Source organism: Struthio camelus, chromosome 5, assembly GCF_040807025.1.
Source record: "Struthio camelus isolate bStrCam1 chromosome 5, bStrCam1.hap1, whole genome shotgun sequence".
In the NCBI taxonomy this organism is placed as follows: domain Eukaryota; kingdom Metazoa; phylum Chordata; class Aves; order Struthioniformes; family Struthionidae; genus Struthio; species Struthio camelus.
Window position 1 is genome coordinate 32,580,738 of NC_090946.1, and position 21,372 is coordinate 32,602,109.

Genomic DNA, 21,372 nt, shown 5'->3' on the forward strand with positions numbered 1-21,372 from the left:
TAGTTAAAGTGGTGGCTTTGTAACAAAACATACATAAAGCACTGTAAATAGTAATAATATGTACAGAAATGTTTAATTCTTTCAATTAAGGGGCTTATCAAGTGAAGTGAAACAGTGTATAACCCTGATCAGAGAAACAGACCAGGCTGGAAAAATGATAACAATACTTCACAGGTAGAAAACATTTTCATGACAAGATCTCAACATGAATTAAAAAAATACGCTATACTTGTTGTTCCTAGTTCAAAAGATGTAGTGAAAAAAAGAAGATAGAATTGTTTGTTTCCTGATTATTAAGTGGTCCTTCCCTGAAACTTTCCAAACTAAAGCCATTTCTCACATCTGGTAGGAACACAGATCTTTAAGACATTCATGTAATTCAAGTCAGATGTAAAAATCTGAACTACACTACGTGAAATTCAAGAACAAAACAGTTACAAGGTTAGAGAAGTCTGCAGTATGGCACCTCTTTTAATCAGTAACAGCCTCAGTTTCACATTTATCTGTAAGTATCAGACTATAACTAAGAATGATCTACTTCATTAATTATTTCAGTCCTCAGTGTAACAAGTTACCAGATTAGTGGCAGTTTACTTCTGTAATATTATTGCCCAATTTATTATCCCTGTACTCTAGACAAAGTCCACAGCAATATGGTCTGTATTAGACTATACTTCCAATGGAAAATATTGAAGATCACTAATATCAATAAGTACTTCCTTATCTCAGCCATTTGTAACTACTTGTATTGATTTCATTACATTCCAGCAGTTCTGCTTATACTCAAATGGTAGTCATTAATTTCCATTAATTAAGTCACAGCTAAACATAATTTAAATTATTTCCAATAAATGTTCAATTTGTGTCTGTTATCTGCATTTAATTTCCATTGATCCTAAAAAGCTACTGTTGAGCTTAATTGCCACCATAACAAAAACAGCTTACCATAACCATCATTGGGTCTCCATTAATACCAATGGACAGCTACAGGGACTGATTTCTCTCTTATTATCAAGCAGTAGGGAGCAGTGCTACACAGAGTTTGCAGTGCAAATCAATGGCTAAAAACCCAAACAGCTGCAGCTGAAGTTGCCTGGAGAGTGCTATTTACCTCAGCAACGAATGTGTGCGCTTCTGGGATTCCATTTTCAATTGGCTAGAAAATATTCTAGAGGTTTCCTTAGACTAAGGATGTGAAAAAAAAAAGAATGAATTATAACGGACTGCTGAGGGTAGCACAGTCGTCTGACTTTCAGCTAGAAAATGGCATCTGTTAAAGAAAAGTTCTGGACGTAAAGAAAAATGGAGGCAATTTGTGTAATCCTTTTTTTTTTCCTTACTGTAATTTTTGTCCATAAAAATACTCTGGCTGACCAAGAACTGGGAGGAAAAAAAAAAAAAACTTATCTGTAGGTTCAGATATTTTTGACATTATAGTTTCATAGCAACACTTTAAACTCATTGACATTAAATCACCATTTTAATATATTATCAGTTAGGTGTGTTACATACAAGTCAGTTACATTTAGACTCTCAGAAAATGCTAATTCATGAAAGCAAAACATCTGTGTAGAAGTGATGATCTTGACTAATATTCCTTTTGAAGAGAAAAACAAAAGAATCAGCTTACTGAGAATTAAACGTTACTGCGTTTTCAAAATGACATTTTCAATTTTGCATTGCAAAATATTTTTCCTACTTCCCGTATTTCAAGCTGAGATCTAAATGAAATATTTTGCTTTTATTCAAACAAAATACTCAATTGACTAACAATTTCTTTATTCATAATTATACTTTATTATAGCTTTCTGGATTATTTTATTGCTTTCATTAGAAGTGGAAATAAAACTCAGCCGTAAGACATTCCCCAAGAATGAAAAATCTGGATCTCACTGGGCTTTAGTTGGAGTGTTTTTCACTAGCTTCACTTTCTGAATATGTTCAAAGTCTTCTCCAAAGCAGAATTTGTTAAAGTTGGTCAGTCTTCAGTCACTAAAAGTAGAGCTTTATTGTCATTAAATTTGTCTCAAAAAGGAAGGATTGCCATCTTCTAGTGACAAATACTGTTGAAAGGCCTGCACTTCCAGTCTGAAAGGACCTCCATGCTCATCCTGTGCAAGAGTTGCCAGGCATCCCACATTATAACATGGTCAAACCTCTTGTCTGTTATGAAATGGCAACAGGGTATGGCTTTTCCCGCAGTTCTGTTACAGCCTCCTGTTCTTTCACAGTTCTACATATGCACACATGCAAATATAATACACATTCAGGGTCTACATTTGGGGCTGGAAAGGCATAAATTACCATTGGACCTAAGACTTGCAAAATTTGGAGATAGCCGTACTAACTATTTATCAACAGTAAATTGTTACTTTATCATAGTGAATGTTCAGCATTTAGCTCTGAATTCTGAGCCCAGGGAAACATATGACTGTTGTCACCATCCCACTTCAGCCCTACTGTGCCTACTCTGTTCACTCAGAGAAGCAGGGAATCTCATAGGTTTGCCTGAAATTCTAGCTTCACGGTATCCCTTGAGGTGAGAGAAATCCAGCTTGAAGGTCCAGATTTGCCTGGCTTGCAGCAGTTGTAACATGGTTAATATGGAGTCAGGATAAGCTCCGACATAGCATGCTCCACTATCCCAGTCCTTCTAGACAGTACGTCAAACAAGGACGTGAACTGCCACAGCATTAAGTGCAGAGTGGCACTTTGGGTTAAGGGAAATTCCAAAACAAATTGCAAGGAGTTGGAATCCCTTCTTTCCAGTTTATGAGAGATAATCCTTGTAGTGGAATAAATTAAAGAAAATAACATTACTGAATCAGTCAAATTTCTCTGTATATCCCTTCTGGTGTAAGAAAAGGTGACTTTTTTTGATCTTGCGGAGTCAGTAAGTTTGGAGCCTAATAGTCTAAAGAAAGGACAGGTTTTAAGGGCTGAAGTTTTTTCATGGAAAATCCCCCGCCATTAATATTTTGTGGAAAAAAAAAAAAAAGAGTGTAAGCTCAAACAGATGGTTGATCAAATAGCTAGAATCAAAATTGTAAGGCCCCAGCATTTTACCCTGAAACTACAAGGCAATTGGAAGACTCTGAAGTTTTGCTGTCACTGCTAGACAGTTGCCCCATCTTTGCTATTCTTCTACAAAAAGAGAGAAAAGTGGAGAGAAGTGTCATATTTACCCCCGAGGAGAAAGATCAAAACAATAGCTCTGCTATTGGTTTCTTATTGCCTGTTTAAATCTCAGAAAAGCTACAATGCCTTGTTTCCACTATTCATTAGTCACTTAGGAAGAAAAGGAAGGGACAAGCAAATGAATGAACAGATGAATGAAGGAATGAGCCCTCATTTGTTCTGCAAGAGGAAACATATTCTAAGAGGCAGTATTCAGTCTGCCTTGGCCAATCCATCCTACACAAGATTTGGCTCTACGGTGGCTTAGGGCACATCTTTGCAGTCTAATCTCAAGGTGACAAGGACTGGGGTAATAATAACAAACTTTGCATCCAAAAGAAAATTGACACTTGTAAGAACCAAGCCCAGATGCTCTGGGCTACAGGTAAAGGGACCAGGGCATCCAGGAACAGCTGAGACTCCCAGGCAAGCCTGTCATGCAAACCTGCATAGCAAGGAGCGGATGCACACCCTATGGAGGATTAATACTGTCAAGAGCTGATTGAAAGATCTGAACAAAGGAAACCATTTGCAGTGCACAAAAAGAAGGAATTTTATTGGTCTTAGAAAACTTATCTCCTGAAACCTTATCTATTAACTATTTACACAGACACAGACATCAGTGGTGAGAGATACTATCTGCACTTCCTTTTGATTGTTTCCCTTTCATACCAACATTACCTCGGCCTGCTCAGGCCTGCGCCTCTCTAGCTAGCCCACACTCAGGGTGTGTGCAGGCTCAGCAAGGCTGCTGTAAAGCACGCTGCTCCAGCAGTTGATCAAAGACTGGAGTAGGGTGGTTCCTGGGACTCTGAGTTTACACTTGTTTTCTAAGCTCCCAGTTATCTCTTGTGCCTATTTAGTAGAAAGTCTGATAGCTGACAGTGCTCCAAAGGACTGAGTACCGTAGAGAAAATGGTCTCTTCCTCCTTCTCCTACTCCTTAGAGAAGTATTTCACCCTAGGATCTCTCAGAAAGAGAAGAATAGAGGCACTACTGAACAATGGCATTTATCCCAAGTACAAATTGAAAATGTGCCATGAATATTTCTTGCAGATCCTGTGTAATAATCAGAGAACAGATAAAGCAGTAAAACTTAATTTCCTTCTAGTTCTTCTAGGACCTTCTTGATTTTCTCCATTTCTGTGGAAGAGAGGTGTCGGGCTCACCCCATGCCCATGTTTCAGCCTAAGTTTGTGAATGGAAACTTTTGTTCATATGCTTGAATCCCAGGCCGTTTCTCTAGCAGGAGTAAGATTCATAGAGCCGCACGTGCTTCACATGTAACAGATGAGACTCTCAGTCTCCTGTTTTCATGGTATCAGCCAGAACAGGTGAGGCTGACCTTATCCACAGTCAGAAGGCATGGGGAAGGGTGTATTAAAGATCCACGTTCTGCTAGTGCCCAAGGTAGTAGAAAACTGCATGCTATTCAGTATGCTGCTGACCAGCTGTGGTAGCAGCAGGGAGAGTGGTTGATGTGAAGAGCCAGAATTGTATTCAAATTCATATATTTTTTTCTAAAACAAAAGTAAAGTTCTGCCAGGTTGGAAGTAGGTCATCTAAGCAATTAACTGGTAGTCTTCAAAGACAGCTGTACAGATTTTTTTCCATCCTCAGAGTAATGCTCGTGAGTGGCCTCATGTAGATGTCCAAAGTGAGAACAAACTATTAGTGATGTGCATAATTGTTGCTGGCTCCAAGCTTCTGGTGGTGTAACATGCATAGCATTTCCTACTGGTACTTGCATATCTTGTGCCCATTCTCCCAAATAATTTGACTTTGAAATCACAGACTATGACAAATGTTTTGTTACACAACACCAGATAAGGACATAATTGTTGTTCCTCTTGCTTCCCATTTAAGAGTTGTCTCAGCTCCTCTGGCTGTTCAGACTGCCCCTATAAAAATAATTTTGCTGTGCAACCCCCTTGGCAATTTGACCTTCAGTTATAAAAACTGCGGGTTTTCCAGGCTCTGCAACCTGGAAGCAAAGAATGAGGATTAGTTAAGGATTATGATGGCTCATGAACAGTTGTCAGTTCTTCCAGTTCCACAGCTCATTCTGTTTTCCTTTCACACTCTAATTATCCTGGAAGCCCTGCCCAGTGGGGCAGGTGCCCTCAGGAGATAAGCAGCAGTATGAAAAAATTGGGAATTAATTCCATTGTACAATAAACTTGACATGTAATCTACTTCTTAGATTTGTGACACATCCAATAGAGTTAACATAACTATTACACACCCACTGTGGACCGTATATCCTTCCCAAGACTTTTCGGTGGTATTCCAGACAGCCCCATTTTACAATAACTAAGGATTCTCCTTATGTATTTTCCCTTTTTTTTTTTTAATTTGCACATACAAACATGCACTCAGTCATGGACAATAAACTCAGATGCCAATGGCTTGGAGGATACCTTTTCCAGCTGGATTCGGCTCAAGCAAGAGAACTCCTGGTGTACAGGTCTTGCAGGGATTTGGTCATAAACTTGGTATCTAGCCACTTAGCTTTATCAAGCTTCAGGTGCTTTTGAACATGTACAGGACTTCAAAAACTTAGGTACTTTGAAGCTGTGGGGAAAAAAAAAAAGGTGAAGATCATGTGATATTTAGGTACCTTTGGCCCTAGGCACAGTTGAGCAAAGTTTCCAGGATTTAGTTTCAGTATAAAGACATAGTACTTGAATTTAACTTCTGTACCAATGGAGATTCCTAAATCTATTTTTCACCCTATCCCTTAGTGACTAAGGCATCTGAATCAGTGGCGGAGATTAAAATAAGCCTCTTTGATAATTCCCTAAATTCTTAAGTTAAAAGCACTCCTATGAGATACATAAATGGTTTCCCTGTTTTACATAGACCAGAAAATCAGGACCAAAGTCCAAGAAAAAAGGACATATCAAAACATCAGCTGAAACAGAAGGTTCCAGCTGTTTCAAATGCCACTAAACCACAATGATTATTGCTAACATAAATAAAGCAAAATCTTAATCCAGCTTTATCAAGGAGTTACTAACCATATTTCTTGGTTCCTGAAGTAGTTTTATGAGAGAGTGCATTTTCATAAGCAGGGAGGAAGATGGTGTATTAGCTGCTGGACTGTAAAAAAAAACCTGGGCACCAACAAATCCATCTAACAACCAGCTGAGCTTGGTCACTTCATATTTGCCATATAGAATCGAAGAAGAGCTGTCAAACCAAAGTCCAAATTATGTCCTTGCTAAGTGGCTTGACTTGTGTTTTTTTGTTTTGTTTTTTTTCTTTGGACAATGTCACTTCCTTGTGACCACCACAAATGATAACAGTTGCATAAGCTTTATGGTTGCTAAACCAAAGGAATGGCTGGAATTTGCTGAAAATCTTTACAGCTTCAGTAGTTAGATCAGACTGACATTTTGTACTTTAAAAGCTATCTTTAAAAGACAAAATAGGTGACAGAGCCATTCCAGAATCTGGCAAGACAAAGAAAAAATATCAAAGCCTGGAAATGCCAACCTATTGCAGTTTTGATGCACTTTATGATTGTGGTGAAGGGTTTGGGTTTTTTCATTTGCAGACTCCTGGCTCTCTTCGTCCAGTAACAAAAGTGCCAATAGCCTTTCTAAATTAAACCCAGCATCTCGTCTGTATTTAAGGCGGCTCTTTCTCTGTCCCACCACAAAATGCCATACCACATCTTCATGCACAGTGCCAGCTCTCTCGTAGCATCTATGTGAACTTCCCGCCACTTTCCCAAAAGTGCTTTTTTTTTCTACTGCTGAGATCCTCCACTAAAGAAAATCATCAGGGTGTGTTCAATGGGTAATTTTTTGCTAGTCAGGTTAAACTGATCACCCAAAGTTCCCCCCCTTTTTTTTTCTCATTGCCTCACTCTTCTGTTACTCTCCAATATGTTCTCAGAGAAACCTAATTCTAGCTTACACACCCGTATGTAACCCACAAATGGAGGGAAGCATTGAATTTGAAACTCATTTAAATGTCCCTGTAATTTCTTAGCTTTCCAAAGTATGCGTTATTTATTGCAAAAGGAAAATATTTTTAAAGGTGCCAAAAAGAATGTCTGCACCAGCCATCAAGGCATGGTGCAGGGGAACCTGAGCTTTCTGGAGATGAGTTTGCTGTCTCTGGGACAGCAGAGCCATGAGAGCAGGACTGTTCAGTCCAGTAGTGTGCTGCTTGAGTAAGGATGTTCTGCTTTTGGGATCCAGTGTAGTATCTCTTCATGGCAGTTAATAAATGCCCTTTTGGATCCCAGTAATTTTCACCACGACTTATGCTTCTACATCTCTTACGAGTTTTTTAATCTCTCGCTGCTAGTTGTTTATCCTGGCATTTCTCTTTGGTGTTTTATTGCTCCAGTGGCTACCAGAAACTCCTTGGAACTGAGGTGGAGAGAAGTTAATAGGGTGCAAAGATTTGAAAACCAAGGATGACTTTTTGCTGGACTTGCGGAGGGACTGACTTGGGATTATGTATTTCTATTTCAGAAAGGCCAAACTTGGACTGTTTATTTAGAAAGGCCAAACAGATTAATGGCACAAGGTAAGAGACATCTACTGGATTCTTTCCAGAATGAGAGGATGTGCCACAGATAGTTCTAGATCTGAAAATCAAGTTCCTAGGTACTCAGGTAGTGATAGCACAGGTACTCAGCTACCAGAGTGATGAGCAAACCAGGAATGAAGTGAAGCAAAGCAAAGAGGAGAGGTGCCAGTAGCTCTGTCACTGCTTGTTCAGTATAAAATTGTTATTTTGGACTCCTATGCTTATGTAAGCTGTCTGGTAGATTCACTGTTAAGGTGTTCAGTCCTTTGGCATGAAAGAAGACAGTATGAACAGTTGGAACACTGTCTCTATTTCCCCTCGGTAAAATGCAATCTCTTTTGACATTATTAAATAAGTATCTTTCACTGTTTTCCTATTTCAACCAGCCTATGTGTTTATGTTTGAATGGTAAAGTAGCTTATAGAGAAAAATATCTGCTATAATTGTTCTGCCAACCATGTTGTTCTTTAATATGAACACAACAATAAAGTTGTATTCATAAACTCACTGTTCCCAATATAAGTAATTACTAAACCATAAGAAAAATAAATGCATGCAATAACCAAAAGCATAAACCCAGCACTGCTAAACAGCCCTTCATAACTGTGGCTCTGAATTATTACTGCCTCACCAACACAGCCACAATTTCTGACTTCATAAAATCCTCTACTCTACAAACTAAATGAATTGGATAATTAAGAAAGCCTATGTTTTGTTACCATTTTTAAAATGGTAACATTTCATTCCCTGGCATGCATGATCCATACCTACTTGCTCTCTATACATTTGAAGTTGTGTGCATAGAGAATTTAGAAGCTGGACAGCTGCTTTGCTCTTCATAGTCGCCTCAGATGCTCTGCCAGCAACTTCAGATTTAGATTAGAAAATCTTCAAGGCAGGGACTTTGTCAGTGAAGTGTCTTATAGATAGGTACAAAGCCAACAAGAAATAGAAAATTAAAGGTTAATAGTAGAAGTTTTGGTGAAAAAAGCTTAGCATGGGCGACGTGCATGTGCGGGCCATGGTAGGTACCTGGCAGGGTATAGAGTGGGGCTAAGACTGCAACAGCTGTTCACAACAGTTGTTTTACTACAGCATCTCCTGCCGCCCCAGGGCAAGGAGAGGGTCTTGATGGAGTGGCAGCTACTGTTGTCCCTGGAGGTCTGGTGGAGGAAGAGATAACCAAAATAACAGGACTGACCCCATAAAGGTCAAGTGCGCCCCACACTCTCTGTACTAGCCTAGAGAAAGGAGGCAGAGAGCAGGAATAATACAAAGTGTGCGATATAGTTCATAGTACATGCTGCACCTGCTCTGCATCTTTGCAGGGGGCTACGTGTGGGAGTGTTCATCCGTCTATGAGGTTTAAGCAGAGCTCACGAGCCCATTGGCTGGGCAGACGGAGCCCATGTGCGCACATGAAAAATTATCCTCGTTTCAGCAGAAAGCAAAGAAGAGGGAGGAAGAGAGAGGATGTTCCTTTTCTCTTCCACCCTTCCAAGCCTTCTATCATCTTTTTGTTGTCAGCCTCCCTTATTTTCCACCCAGACTGCTCCAGATTTTACTTTGATGACATGATTCAGTAGCGGTCTGCATGTGTGAGGGTTGCCATTAGCCTCTCTTTACCCTGCACAGCATAGTAGTCACTCCCACTGCTGTAGCTGAGGATAGATCATTACCTCTGTGTTTTCCTGCGTTGTGCCAAGAGATATCCATTATAACTCCCCCCAAAAAATGTTGGCTCATTACCTTTCACAATGCATTAGCTCCATAAATAAGACAAAATTACACCTGTATAGAAGATGTAAGAGAATTACGCATGTATGTTTTATTCTGAACAGCATCTCCAGAGCAGTTGCTGATACTTTCCCAGTTGCATTTCACTTGTAACATTTCAGCATTTGCCAATAGGATTTTTTTGCACTCTATGCAGATGGACGGGTGTTGTTATCACTCCACCCACATGCCTGAGTCCAGTAATAGTCGTGCTCCTGGCAAAATTCAATTTCTTCTCATCTCTCGACCCATGTTCATCTTTGTATTATTTTTAATTAATGTACGGTTAGCTGAAGCTCCCTCCTTAAATCAATGATTTCCTTTCAATTCTTGTTAAAGATTTTTCATTTTCATAGTTTTGCAGCATGTTGTCCAGAATCAACTAGCAGCACGTTTTCCTTTCATTATCAAATCAGTAAGGAATGGACTCAATGAAGCAAAACAGAACATAGACCCTGCACTGAGAACCTTCAGGCTTAAAGGGCTTTCTGTCTGCTCCAGACATTCATTTGCCAAATACATTGCAAATGAAAACATTGTCTTTTGCCACCTTGCAAGCTACAGGCCAGATCCCCTATTGCTGTAAAGTGTCATAGCTCCATTTTGGATTGTGAGCAAAAAGTCCTGATTTACACCAGCTAAGTATTTGACACTGTACTCTTCCTACTGTCTAGCGAAGGGAATAGCTGTCTGCGAAGCTTCCCTTCAAACAGGAATTTTGGCGTTCTCTGTGTATTTCTAAATGCAAGTTTTCCATACTTTTTTTTCTGACAAATAGTATACTGATATCTATACTCAGCTCTTCAGGGAACATTATATTGAGGATTTCTGTCCGTGCTTCTGTGTGCCACAATGCTTGGTATATCGTAACATTGTTATTAAATAAGTTCTAATCTAAATGTGATTCAATTTACAACAGTCATTAGCAAACTGAAAACAATCCGTAAAACTCCCAAGACTTTCGATTCGTGTTTGCGAACAAATTACAAGAAATAGAGTGATGAGCATACCTAATCTATCAAAGTGGCTGTGCACGCAGCAAGATCTGCAAACTGCACAAACTGGAACTAGACCCAATTAAAGACAAGATCCAACCTTTATGGCTTAAGCCTGTGCTCACTGTGCACATGTGTTATATTAATCCTTTTCTTTCTCCTTTTGTCCAGTTACTCTTCTGTGCATTTTGGTCTAAATTTTCAGAAAATTGCATGCACAGTTCCTACAATTATGCATATAATCAATTAGTTATTTAGGTATACAACTACTGTGACCAGGTAGGTATGCAAATCTCCAAGCAGTTTTTACCACTTTTCCAGTAATTTAGACCTTTGTAATTTATGTGTCCAGTTTCGTTCAAAATGGTAAGTTCCTGGAAATTTTAACTCATTTGAAACATATGTGTAGGTCCATATGAAGTGCTCAAAAGCCTCACAAAGAGAAAGGATAACCTTGTTGTTAAGGCAAGAGAGCACAAAATCTGGTTTGCATTCTGAGTTCTGCCACACATTTCCTGTGTCACCCTGGGCAAGTCATGAACTATAACCTGTTTAAGTGTAGCTGACCTACATGTAACACAGACAGAGCAATCCTCACTTTGCAAGGTTACTGAGAGGTGTTTTTTTGTTAGCCCATATGAAAAACATTGACACGAGCAAGTAGAAGGTGCTACAGAAGCATAAGCTATCATTAATGATATTACATGTAGTCACAGTAACAAATATGATCCATACTCAATTGTAAAACCCTAAGTAAAGGGGCAGATATGGCCATTGAGAACTGAGTGAACAAATGGCAAACAAATGCAAGTAAGGAGATGAGTAAGGGCCTAAGAATAATGGTGAGTATGAGTAGGCATGTGAGTAATTAACCTTTATACTGCAATTTTTACTGTCCTCTTTGGTCTTGTCCTTTCATGTAAGGTTACAATGTCAGAAGACATTTGAGAAGAACTGAGCTAGCTAACATGGCACTGACCACCTCATGGTCTGTTTGATCACCATCGGTTATTCTTCACTAATCAAGGTGATTCTGAAAGTGATATTCATGCCATGTGTTGGTCAAGAGGTGGTGGAAAGCAGTGTGGGAGCAAACCGATTAATGTAGCTGTGTTCAGTTATAGGAATATATGCCCTTTGTTTCCTCATTCATCAGAACAGAACTGTAAAGTCATTTTTGTTGCTGTGACTGCTTTCATCTTTCTAGATAAAATGCAGTTAGGTTTACACATTGCTTCACTAAATGTTTGGGATAAGGCCTTGTGGGAGCTATATAAATCACAACATATTCTGTGAGAATACATCTTCTTTTAAAAATTACTTCATTTTTTAGCTGACCTATATATGACACACTGACATCATTCAGAGTATAGAATAGACTGATGGCCGTATAGGGCCCACATTTATGACCTAATACAGCAAAGTGCTCAGCATCCTCAGATCCAGCTGGGATAAAATGTTACATCTTGGGCCCCATGTAGCAAATTTTCATTTTCATTAACAAAATCTTTCCTGTTGAGAAACAAAACAAAGCCTTTGAAAAAAAAATCCTACAAATTGTATCTCTTTACCTCTGCAAAACACTTTTATGAGTATTTCATGTCTGATACTCCTTGGGATGATTTGAAAATAAGAATTAAAAATGAACATATTGGAATGAATGAAGAAAATTCTGCTATATTAAACTGAAGGGGTTTTGAGCTTCAGAAGGATGTTTGAAAATATGCCCTGATACATACCTCTGAAAGTGACGGTCACCCATCACTTGTAGTGAAACTGTATCTCAGAAAGCAAGTCTACGGATAGTATATTTAATTTCCTACAGAGGACTTTGTACTTCAAATGTAAAATGTTTATGTGTCCACAAATTGAAAAAGTTTGAAAAAGAGTGCTCTACAGAAAGTGCACAGCAGTTTTGGAGAGCATTTTATCTGGAAAACTTAGATGAGGATATCATCAGAAAGAGCTAATTATCAGCAGCATTATATTAATCTCACCAATGATTGTCATTACTCTCCAGCAGTTTGCTTTCTGCCCAAAATGATTTCATGAATGACCTGAGAGGTCATAAACCTAAATGGGCTTTCACATGAACCCTTCTCCATGGCTACTGTTTAGCATAGTTGCTACTCTTAATTTATGATTTGGGCAGTGCAAACCACAGCGCCTCTCGAACATGTCTGGGCTGGGCATTGAGGACTGCAGGGAAAACCACCCCCTCAGACTGCTATTTGCTAGGAATGCTCCTGTGGGTGCCTCCACCTCTGCCAGTGGAAAGGGGCAGTGCAGTCTCCTGGTTCATCACATCCACCTTCAGCATGGCTGTACGCTTTGAAGTAATTGCTTCACACAGGAAAACAACACAGATTCCACTTAACAACATTCAAATAACAAGAATATGAGGGGCCGTTGTGGTGAGCCACTGTGACCTTCAGTAGCGTGTTGGCCTTCAGAAAAAGATATAATCTTGATTTTAAAATTTCCAGTGAGGAAAATTGAACTATAAACTTTGGGAAATTATTTCCATGGCTAATTACATTCAATTAAAAATCTATTAAGATTAGAAGGGAGCTTCACAGGGGTCCTTATCAGCTACAGAGAAAGAGCTCAGATTTACTGTTTTTTAAATGTGAATCACCATCTGTGTTATGCGGTATTTCTTTTATCACCAGTTGCAACACAGAAACATACTGACTATAAAAGTCTGGTCAGCAGAATGATCATGATTTCTTTCCAGGTCTTGTGAAGTGTTTATTAAATGTATTAAACATAAACTGAAAATTTGAGATAATCGTTATGTGCAGTGGGAGTAGTTTCACACTTTAGCTGGTCTTAATAACATCTAAACTACAGTTGGTGGGAAAAAAAAGGCCCTTCTATAACATGATTCATTTGATCTTAGACATACGCCTAACTTACACTTAGGCAGATGAATCATATTTATAGTATGTGTGGCAGTTAAGAAAATTTGGGCCATGGCCCTAGTTCTGAGCAAGTAAGAGAAGGCCAGATGAAAAAGTTTTACTTACTGGAAAATGAGCTGCAAGACAATAGGGTGGAGGGAGTGAATCTTCAGCTCAGATCCATGGTGCTATAATGGCAAGTTACCCCTGCAGGTGCCAGGCCCTGGAGTGCTGCAGAGAAATTCCCTAAGGCTACGACAACATTAGTAAGTACTGAGTGCAGAAAGGAATAGATTTGGCCAGCGAAACAAATGGAGTTCAGATTCCAGCGTCCACATTTTCTACACTTTAGGGGTTTTACTCTGGGCTAACTGTAGTCTGGTCCCACGGACTGCATGTAAGATCCACTCTTGGATCTTCTGATTTCAATTAATCTAAAAGGAATGGAGTCCATGTGCTCTGAGATTGCTCTGTGATGTGAACCAAAGCCCGGCAAGGGAACAACAGGGAGACTCACTTCATAAGCATTCTCTAGATCTGCACTACAGCGTTCATGCAACATCCAAAGTGTCTTTTCTTTGTGGCAATAAAGTATGTGGATCTGTGCTCAACACTTGATGCTAGATCTCTGTTAGTGGTCGTTATCTTCTCCGCTCTAGTCCATAGCCTGCTAGAGACATTCAGTCACACATTCCCAGAGCCAAACCAAACAGTCTGCTCCTTTTTCTATCTCTAGATGTTTTGCTGACTCCTGTCAAATATAGCTAGTATGTTCAGAACCGCAGTGTGAACTGATTTTTGGATAAAAGTGCCCAAGGAGCTAGAATAATATCCAGTACCTGCTAGTGAGGAGTCTGCCTGAGTTTCAAGCTATGCTTTAGCTATCACACTCTGAGCAGGCCTTTAACTGTCTGTGTTTCGCCCTAACCTGAATCCGTGATCCCTTAAAGATCAGATTGGCTTGGTTGAACTCAAGTGTCCAGCAGATGTAGGCACTGCAATCCTTTCTCTTTCTTCATACAGATTCTCTACTTTAGCACAGCAGAAATACCTGGTTCCTTCTCTGCTTGGCTTTGTGTGACCCTACAGGCTTTATTAGACTTTGTCACTTTTCAGTTTGATCTTGAATAGAATTTCTTCCAACACTAATGTAGACAACTCTGCAAGTGTTGACATTAAGAGGAACAAAGTTCTTTAAATTGCAAGTTCCTTAGAGGAGAGATCCTTCTTTCATTTTTCTCTAAGTGCTGTGCTCACCTACAGGCTCAACCTAACTAATAATAATAATAATTAATAATAATAAAAATAAAATAATAATAATAATAATATCATAAAAAGGTGGAAACTTAAACAAAAGATCAACAGCTTTTATCAATGTGTGGGGTCATGTCTAGAATGTAGAGAGATCATTTCATTTGTAGAAGACTTAGTAATTGAAGGAGGAAAATTATCTACCCCTTCTCCACCTTCCAAAGAAATTACCTAATAATTTCCAATCTAGATGAATTTTAAAAGAATTTGGTCTTGACTGAGTCATCATCTCAAAGCAAGGAAAAGTATTTTGCTATTTAATTTAAATTTTCACAAGTTGTCTAATGTCAACTGAAATTCATGCTGTACCTCAACTAACATATGCTTCTTAAATTTTCTCTCCTTTTGCTATACATCTAATAAAATAAATAGACAAAATTAATAACTTGTTGTACTTCTAACCCAAGTGCCTTAAGAAGCTGAATTCAATTTCCAGACAGGGAAGCTGAGGCAGAGGGAGCTCTAGGGCTTTGTCGGAGATCACACAGCAAGCCAGCTACTGACCTAGGAATAAAATCCAGGCGTGCTGTTTAATTTCTACATGCAGTCCACTAACCAACACTACCATCCCAATCTCTCTGCAGCTATATCTAATTTCTAAAGGTGTTGGAAAAGTTTCATTTTTGTGCAAGATTTCAAAGGAAAGAAGGTTGTCTTACTTGAAGCTATTGAATTTTAAAATGTTGTATTATTTTGCTTCTAAGTGTGTGAAAATGTTTATCCCACTTGTCAGTTTCTCTCACAGAAATGATACTTTGATAAACCTCAGTGCTTACGGTCTCTGCTGTTAAAAGATCAGATTCTTGAAAAAAGTGAAGAATGTGATTTAGATGTCAAAAATGTCCACCTGTTTATATGACAAATACAACCAAGGGAGATTTTCTTCCTGTATTCTCTGTTGATGCTTTTTAAACGTTAGTGGTGGAGCAGCAAGTATTTGTTAACATCTCTAAAGAATGGTTTGTTGGTGTATAGATGCAGAAGTAGCGTTCAGAGTATTTGTCGGACCTGAGTAGGAAGGGGCTGTTCCGTTTTAGGCAAGGCCTAGCTACAAAGAAGCGATAACAGAGACGCCATTGACCGACAGGGATACATGCAGAAGCCACAAAGATTTGTCTCCAGACAGATCACAAGAACCAGAATTCCTTCACACATAGAAAGAAACAATTGCTGAGCACTTGAAGGAAATGTACGGAGTTGAGATTCAGTAGTGTAAACCAAGAACCTTTTTGTTGATACAGAAAAAAATATGCCTGTTGGAAGTCTTCACATACGTAGATGTCAAGGGTTTCTTTTTAGTAGAATTAAGTAAAAGCTTTCTTTGCTCCTCCTCCCACAAAATGCCTTGGGAACTTTCTGCAGATCCCAACTGTCAGGTTTTTGCCTTTTTCGCTCAGTCTAAAATACATTTATATTTTTCTCCTCGCCAATTAGATAATCTTTATTTTTCATTCATCTCAGGCCTAGCTGCATCACTTTGACCTCTTTGTGAGGCCTGGGTAAATCCTGAAGATGCTGGGCCACAATTCTTAAGAAGGAAACTTCAAGTTCTTTCCGCTTCACTTCCCCTTCACATGTCTGAGGCAGTTAACGTTGCTGCCCCATAGTCTGCGTGGCAGGAGCTGTGTGCTAGCTGTGGCACCTATTGTCTGCATTTTTCCTCTCGTTAGTCTCCTTGACCTTTTATTGTCTTACTCCTGCAGTGTCAGGTCAGACTTAGTGTAGGTCTCCCTTCACTAAGGACCCCTTTCCTTTCGTGGATCACTAAGCAGGACAATTGCTCTATCCATCTTTTCAGGGTCTATTGTCGAGCCCCCCCTGAGCTGAGAAAGGTTTGATTCACTGGGGAACCATTTTGGTCAAAGGGAAGCCTGACTATGTGTCCTTTTAGGAACTCTGTCTTAATCACTGACTTTTTTATCTGGGATATGAAGAGGATTCAGGAGATCAAAAGGTTTGGGAGTACATGGGTTTGACCACATTTTTCCTAGAAATAATGGGAAACCTCCACTGAAAAATGAGCTCCGTTACAATGGGCAAACAAGAAGGAAAGCCACATAGTGTTCCCAGAGCATTCTGAATCATCAGACCTTCAATAGCTTCTATAGAGAGGGGAAAAAGTAAACAGAAATGTAAATGGAATGTAATAATTAATGGACCTAAAGAAACAGACTCATTTTATTTGCGCATAATTGTTGCCTTTAAAAAAAAAGATAAATCAAAAGACATCAACAGAGCAGATGGAGAAAGATGAAGACTGGAAGTTCAATGTGGCTGACCATGCAATGGACATGTATGTGGTTACTCAGAATTAGTTGCTCGTCACCTTTACAAGTGATTATACCTCTGAAGGCCCCATGTTGTTCCCAGCACCATGAAAAGTTATTGCAGTCTTGCTGGAGCACCACAGTGGAACTGTTGGTTTTGAAGGCCCTGACATTGTCACTAGATATATGTTCAGCCACATACCGTGCTATGCAAAATGGTACAAAAGCTACATGCTAATGCCTTAAAGACTTCTTCTTCCATGGAAACCCTGAGCATTGTTTATAATTATGAGGCCTTATATAGGACAGCCAAGAAATTTCAGTTCACTGTATTTCCAAGGAGGTTAACCAGCAGCTATGATTCCCATTCAGGCAATTTCTTGAAATACAGCTGCAGGTGCCTCTTTAGGTGCACAAATTTCAAAATGTTTGGTTCAGGGCACTTCAGGACGAATGCAAATGCCCTCTTTCCTGTAATCTAGCTAAAATCCTTTTACCTACTGTTATGGCAAAGTGCTTTTTAAAATAAACCTTTTAGTTTTCCTTCAGCTAGGCTTTACCTCTGCACAGTCAACTCAAGCCTTTTCAAAAAGCACAGCTGAATGTAGCTGTGTAAGGATAAAAGAGAGGAAAGAGACTGGTTTAGGTAAGGGATGCAAGCAAAGGGAGGAACTTGAAGAGAAAGACTTGGAGTGCTGGACTTGCTGTTCCTGAGATCACTGAGAAGAAACAAAAACTGTCAGCAGAAGCCAATGCCTCAACTTTTTCCTTTAACCTAGGCAAAATAGAGAGGGAGCCAGGCTGTTTTGCCACTTTTCCTAGGCAACTGCTCATATTTTCTTTGCCTTTCCTTACTTCTTTATTCTTTTAACAAGGATAATTACAGATTCTGCTTTGGAAAGCATTCCTATTTAGGCTAAAGTTTGTATTTAAACTTCAGTATATGCTTAGGTCTTTTCCTGAATCAAAGAAAAGGACTCAGCTGGAGATAATGAGCACCTATGCCTAGGCTTTTGGGTAAGGAGCTACAGCTGGCTTCAAGCAAGGTCAGACTTTCAGATTAAACTTTTCATCCCCAATAGGAAAGGGTGAAAAAAAAGCCTATTGGAAAACCAGAAAGCTCAGGTTAAAAAAAATAAAATGGAAGTCTTCCAAACCAGGAATGACACAAAGTGGCACCATCAAGATCTCTGAAACAGTTCACGTGGACATAAGCATCTGCAGAATTGAATAAAATGTAAACCATTACTATTTCCTGTAGTGAGATTTCTGAACCTGATATTTCTTGGTTGCAGAACAGACATAATCCTTTTTTTATTTACACTAAGTACAACTGGGAGAATTCTTTTTGGTTTACTGGTATATATTGTCACTGAAGGGACAAAAATACCTACAGTAACTTTTGTGCCACCATAATTTGCTCCTGTTATTTGATTTCCCAAGATCAACTGATCACTTAACATCAGCAGTGTCAATATCTGTCAACATTACCAGGCAGAGTTGTCCAGGATATTAAACATGCTGCATTTACATATAAGAGGAAGGGGAAGAGTGATCTAGGCATTTCCTGGAGTACAGAAACACCTAAACTGTGTTTCAGTTGAATTGTGAGTAAACTGTTGACTAAGTTCTGCTTCAGAAGAATCTTTAGTCCTGATCCTTAATGATACTAACTGTTGATTTTCTATGAATGAGTTCCAAACATATGAGGAAAAAATGTAATGAGTGAATGCAAACAGAAGTATCTCTGCAGGCCTAGTGGAATCAGTACAGCTGCGGTTTAAGAATTCTCAAAGGCAGAGAGCAAATACTGTGGAATATATTTCAACTGTATCAGGGAAGCCCTTTGCATAACAGAAGTGTGATCCCATGCAGTTCAGCTCTTTTGGAAAACTTTGAGTTTTGTGTACCATTTAAGCTTGACAAAGGGAGTTTTGCTGAATTGGTCTAAGGACCTAACCATGACAGATTCTGAGTAAGCAGAAATCCTACCAACTTTCACCTAACACTCTATTATAGATGGTATTTTCTCTCTACCCCTTTTTGATGGTTGTAAGGCAGGGATCTGATTCAGAGGTTGTAATTGTGATGTGTTTTACATGGTAAAAAAAGGTAGGTCAAAAAGGAGCCTGGAGGAAATATCTTTCACAAGAGAGAGGAACTATTTTTTTTAACTCGTGATTAACATGAAGGCTATGGATAGAAGTCTCCTTCTAAACCCCTCTAGGATGTTTGCTATGAATCTCTAAGGTTACTCTTTCAACTGATCTGCTAGCAGAGTGTTTTGTGTGAGGGCTTCCTAGTCATCTTTGGGCAAAACCAGCTAAATTACTTCAGTCTGATCCTGCATTAAATGGCAGCTGCCCCTTTAACAACCACAGGTAAATTATGTCTACGCCTTTTAAAAGTCCCATGCATCTTGTGTTTCCTGCATTTTCATAGGAGATTCCATATTTCTTACTATTCTGTGAGTCTCTCAGAGCATAGCTAGGTTAAGCTGCCGTACTTCTTACTCGTAAAAGCAGCAAGTTGTCCTAGGTATCCTCACAGCCTAGTCTCTCTTGAGACTTTGGTAAAATCACTTATGGACCTCAGTTGAAATTAATTCTCCAAGCCCTGGCTCAGACTGAGATTTTAACTTAGCACAGCTGATTTATCTCACATAAATTGGGGAATGCTCTTACTGCCTTCTCTTTCAATAGAGTGGTGGGGACAGTAAGTCCAGCAAAGTAATGGTAACAGGAGGTAGATCCTCTCTTTCATTAGCCTACCTGGATCAGGAAGAGGATGATTCAGTATTCATACCCTAAATTCCTCTTGAAATGAGCAGTCCTGTTCTCCACACAGGACTAGTGGCTCTGCTGTGCATTTAAGTAAAAAGTAATATGGTTGGTTGTATTGTTTAGGGGTCTAAGAACTATGATATGATTGAGGTAGAACATAGATTGCTAATTATTCCTTATGAGCATGCGCATTTACTGCTTGCTGTCTTTTGTTAATCTCCATGTATTGCTTCATACTAATACCTTCTGTAGTAAAATGTAGCCCATCCAGGTGGGTGAAATGACTGTGTGTTCTTAGACTACATTGTGGATGTTGTATTCAACCCTGTAATCATCTAATTTTCAGACACCAAGTAAGCACGAAGCTGTATTAAATCTCCTTTTGTAATAGCTTGATCAGAGGCAGGTTAAAGTGGAGGGAAAGATTCCCATTAACTTCAGTAGTCTGTGAATCAAACTCTTGCTATATATAGACATATAGAAGGGCCCTGAAAACAAAGTTTTATTTTTTAATGTATTGTTTCATTTATTGAATAGCAGGGCTTACTGCCCAGTGTTATGGTAGTTCACAATGACTTCTTCCCACCCGTTCTCCTTCTCCTCCTTCCATTAATCAATGATGGGTTGAATCCAAATGTTTTGGATGTTCAGTCTGGTTTTGATGTGACAGTGCATAAAAATATCTAGAAAGTAGTTACTAGGGTGCTTGGTGTGGCTGTGTGTGTCCTGGGGAAACTTTCCCCCTCTTCTCCAAGAGCAGCAGCACGTTTTTTGGGGAGGTTAGCAGCTCTATGAGGTCCTCTTTGAGGCAGGCTCTGCTCCCTCCACCCCAGTGGTGCATCCATCATTTTTGGTTTTCCATTCCAAAATGTTTTTAACAGAAGTCACTTCCTTGCTGCATGTTACTTTTGTAATTGGCTTTGTTAATTCATGAACCAGGTCCATATCTGGTGTAAATCAGTATCATCCTGCTGGTCTCAGTGGAGCTACAAAATTTTGTATCCGTGGAAGATCTTGTCCATCAACTTTGTAAGGGAAGAAACATGCAGTTTTGGAGTGAAAAAGGGTTAATGTGTTTTATGAAGAGATGTTAGCAGCAACAGCAAATGGGAAATCCCACCTAAGCAGTGAGGTGTTTAAGTTCACAGATAGTAACTTCTCAGTTCAGCATCACGAGATAATTGTGGATGAAGTTTTACTCTGATAACCCTTGTATTGTCCATTTATGGATGTTTGAAAGGGATGCAGAGCAAAAAAGGACTGGGATGCTGATTCTGTATAAAAGAGTTCAGTTAGTATCATCTTAAAATAATCCTTTATAAATGTATCCTTTGCACTCTTACTTCCATATGTAACTGACCACCCCAAGGACCCTTTGAATGTAGTTGCTCAAAGTTTATTCAAGGATGCATTTGGTTAGATTTACGGTATTTTTCACTTGTTGGCCAAAAGTGACATAAGGGGTTTCAATGTGCAGCTTTTAACGCGGTGGCACTGCCTTCAATTTAGCATAAGTGATTATATATGTTTGACTGTCAAATCACTCTATGTAGCTTTTGTGGTTGGGGGCTTGTTTTATCAAAGAATTCTGCTGAACCTCTTCCAAACCAGA

The 21,372-nt window shown here is 39.2% G+C and overlaps 1 long non-coding RNA gene across 2 annotated transcripts in view; it reads right to left on the reverse strand.

Annotated features, from left to right (window-relative positions):
- Window positions 1–1,773: 1,773 nt before the first annotated feature.
- The window catches only part of LOC138067458 (uncharacterized), a 31,863-nt gene continuing 12,264 nt past the window's right edge, over window positions 1,774–21,372 (reverse strand). For both annotated transcript variants that reach the window (XR_011141432.1, XR_011141433.1), the window contains exons 3-4: window positions 5,598–5,751; window positions 1,774–5,161 (exon numbers count right to left, since the gene is read on the reverse strand). This is a non-coding gene — a long non-coding RNA (uncharacterized lncRNA). The remainder of the gene's footprint in view (window positions 5,162–5,597; window positions 5,752–21,372) is intronic.